Below are 4,184 nucleotides of genomic sequence, written 5' to 3' on the forward strand. Positions count from 1 at the left end.
TATATATATATTATATTATACAGGTTGTCCAAAAAGTCGCGCACCATCCAAAACATCTGGTTTTTCTCTTTGTCCTCGCTCTCTTGGCGAATAATTTGAGCATCTGTAACAATAAGTGTGTCGAAAAGAAACTTGAAAATGTAATCAAACCAATCACTTTGTTAACCCTATCCGTCCGCCCACGCCCTGGGGTCATTTTGTACCCTTTTGGTTGTATTCTTCACATTTCAGAATACTTCTGGTACGAAGATCTCTTCGAAATGTTCAGTATTTCTCAAAAATTCATTTTGACAAACTGCTATGTATGCAAAGCTTACAGATCGGATTAACGAGTAAATTTCCTCTTTGGAAAGTGGTGGCACAGAGTTCCTCACGTCGTATTGATACGGTAGTAAAGCACGACGTATGGATATGGTTAAGCCCTTGCGCCACCCATTCATTCTGCTCGCCAATTAATAGCTAAATAAATTCTGCGTCATCTGACACATTGATACGAGAGTATTTCAGCAATGTTTAGAGTCACCGGAGATGTCATGGTCACTCAAAACTAGGGAGATGGAGAAATAAAGAGGAAACATGACGATGAGAAAAGGAGGAGGTGAAATTGTTGTTGTTGATGGGTGTGGTGGTGGTGGTGGAGAAGGAAAGGAAGATGGACGTGTTCCAACCGCAGCGACCCCCAACACAGTGGACTGGACAAGTAAGACAAGTAAGTAAGGAAAGGACGTAAAAAGGATGAGGAAGAAGTGGAAGATAAGGAGCAGCTCCCAGTAGGAGGAGGAGAAAGAAAAGAAGGTGGGTGGGTAGATAAATAAAAGGAAGGGGTGAACGAAGAGAAGGTATGAAGGACTTATCTTACTTCTGCGCTGGAGTTTGTTCGCTCTTCTGCTTTTCAGCCTTGGATCTTGTCCTGAATCTAAAGTAGGGAAAGTGAAAAAAAAAAGGTTTCTGTAAGCTTTGAAGAATTTGAATGAGAAAGAGAGTAGAGATTAAAGGGACGCTCGAAATACACGTTCTTCTTCTGTGTTTAATTGTAGTTTTAGTGAGAGTTTTACGGCACTTTCAACACAATAGGGTCATAAAAGTGTCTCAGATTAGAGGTGTTACAAGAGAGTAACAAACACAAAAAAAGGAGGAGAAATCAGGACCATAGATTTTTGTTGTTGTTGTTGTTGTTGTTTGTTTTTTTTAGTAGAGGTTTTACGGCGCTCGCAACTGCATAAGGTCATACGAGCGCCTTCGATAGATGTTTGATAGGAAAGAAGGAGCAAACCACACCAGAGCACCCACAAACCACTCACACAAATAGGTCGTGTAAGTGCCAAAGATTAGAGTTGTCACTAATGACTAACATAGAAAGAAAAGAAGGAGAGATAACGACGATGGATGTTTGATAGGAAATAAGGGGCAAACCGTAGGAGAACACCCGCCTGCCACCCAGCTCCTGCTAAGCCTAGATCTTAAAATGCACACACTTACATAATATATATATATATACACACACCCACATACATACATACACACGCACGCACATAAACACACACACACATACACACACACATACACACGCACGCACATAAACACACACACACACACATACACACGCACGCTCATAAACACACACACACACACACACACATACACACACCCACATACATACACACACACACACACACACACACACACACACACACACACACACACACATACACATACACACACACACATCGACAAGCATACGCATATACAGGAATACAAAGAGGAAAAAAACTCATTCTAGACAACAGAACAGGCGTCTAGCGATTAGAAATATGGAGAAAGACAAATATCAGATGAAGAGAAAGAAATTGAGGAACAGGAGGAGGAGGAGGGAAAAGGAGGGGAAAGAAAGGGGAAGAGTAGGAGGGGAACGAGATAGAGAAGGTGGAGGAAGAATGGGAGGAGGAGGAAAATGAGGAGAAGCAGGAGGAGGGGAGGAGGAAAATTAAGAAAAGGAGGAGGAGGAGGAGGAGGAGGAGGAGGGGGGGGAGGAGGAGGAGGAGGAGGAGAAAACAGAATACGGAAGAAAAGATGAGGAACAGATTTACATGTGGAAAAGGTAATAGGTCCTCTGGATTGTACAAACAGATTTACATGTGGAAAAGGTAATAGATTTACTGGATTGTTCCAGAAGACAATCTTACAGCAGATGAGGTTTCCGGTGAATTTCCTTCTTCTTTTCATCTCCGTTTTGTGGAGTGCTGTTTCCTCCCGACAGAGCTTTCATCACTGGCAAAACAAATATACGTATTATATATAGAGAGAAATAGAAATGAAAAACTCAAAAAGTCAACACCGTAACCTACCGGCCAGCAACCCTTCTGTCTCACCCAAACATCTGCGTGGACACAAAGAGATAGCTTATCACCTCAATATGTGAGGCAGCGTGGTGGAATCAGGCTCTCGTCAATTTTTGGGCATGTTGAGTTATTGATATCATCTTAAAGATTGTTCACTTGTCTTTTTTTGGGGGGGGGGGATGAAAAAAATATCCATTTATCTTGAATACAAGTCGAGATATTTGCGAAAGAAGGAGGTAGGGGTCACCTGTTTTCAGAGGTAAAATTAGAGAGAAAATGGCCGCTAAAGATCTTTTATTTCCTTAGCTTAAGGGTCCGTGGTAACTAAAATTTTACATTTTTGTGTCTTTAATCAAGGTTTTTCAGAAAAATCCATACAGAAATGAGTTCTTTAATGGGCAGGAAAAGTGTTTATGCCAACAACAAAAAATTTGAAAAAAATTCACAAACCTGTGGAAAAATGCAAGTTTCTTCACTTTGATTATTTTGATGCGAGCCTGATTCCACCACGCTGCCTGACATATGTGTACCAACATTACCCTACCAGTGTCAGACTACCCGCCGGGGCTGTGCCACTGACTGTAGTGTCTTTAGGCCATTCCCAAAGAGAGGACATTTCTCATTCTAATGCACAGTAGAATTGTAAATGGGCTCATCCAACAATGTCATGCTCATAACTGTGCCTGAACTACAACAGGAGACTGTTGCTTTTTCTTTCCTAATCCTTACAATCGTCACTTCCCTCTACTTCTTTTGTATGTTTGTCACACTCTTGTGACCAGCTATTTCCGGGGTGCCTTGATAGTCGAAGCAGACTTTGTGCTGTTGAAGCTAGAGAGGTGAGCAGAGTAAGTCTGATTCCCTATAAGGACTTCGCTGTTGACATCCACCCTTTGGCGCTCATATGACCTTATGCAGTTGTGAGAGCCGTAAAACCTCTACTAAAACTAAAAGTAAAACAGTGTCAGACTTGAACATTGTGTAAAAAACCCAAGAAAGTAAAATCACTGCATGCGAGGTGAAATGTCTCCGCAAAACCATTAACATCACAAGAAGATACAGGCAGAGAAATGAAGAAGTAAACGCGACTATTGGCACTGGGTCTTGTCTGCATTATATATTAGACAGACTAACAGACAGACAGACAGACAGATAGATAGATAGATAGATAGATAGATAGATAGATAGATAGATAGATAGAGAGAGAGAGAGAGAGAGAGAGAGAGAAATAGATAGATAGATAGAAAGATGGATAGATAGATAGATAGATAGATAGATAGATAGATAGATAGATAGATAGATAGATTGATTGATTGATTGATTGATAGATAGATAGATAGATATATAGATAGATAGATAGAGAGAGAGATAGAGAGATAGAGAGATAGAGAGATAGAGAGATAGATAGATAGATAGATAGATAGATAGATAGATAGATAGATAGTGGACTTTTGAAAATTCCATTAAAGCGAGAAAAAAACGAAATCAAAAGCGAAATATTTCACTGAAAAATGTGAGGCAGCGTGGTGGAATCAGGCTCTCGTCAATTTTTTGGGCATGTAGAGTTATTGGTATCATCTTAAAGCTTGTTCCTCTGTCTTTATTTTGATGGAAAAAAACATCCATTTATCTTGAATACAAGTCGAGATATTTGCGAATGAAGGAGGTGGGGTCACCTGTTTTCAGAGGTAAAATTAATGAGAAAATGGCGTCAAAGATTAGTAATTTCCAGAGCTTAAGAGTCGGTGGTAACTGAACATTTTTATTTTTTGTGCCTTTAATCAACGTTTTTCAGAAAAATCCACCCAGAAATCAGTTCTTTAATGGGCATGAAAGGTGTTGAGC

Source organism: Aplysia californica, unplaced genomic scaffold (assembly GCF_000002075.1).
Source record: "Aplysia californica isolate F4 #8 unplaced genomic scaffold, AplCal3.0 scaffold01160, whole genome shotgun sequence".
Taxonomy (NCBI): domain Eukaryota; kingdom Metazoa; phylum Mollusca; class Gastropoda; order Aplysiida; family Aplysiidae; genus Aplysia; species Aplysia californica.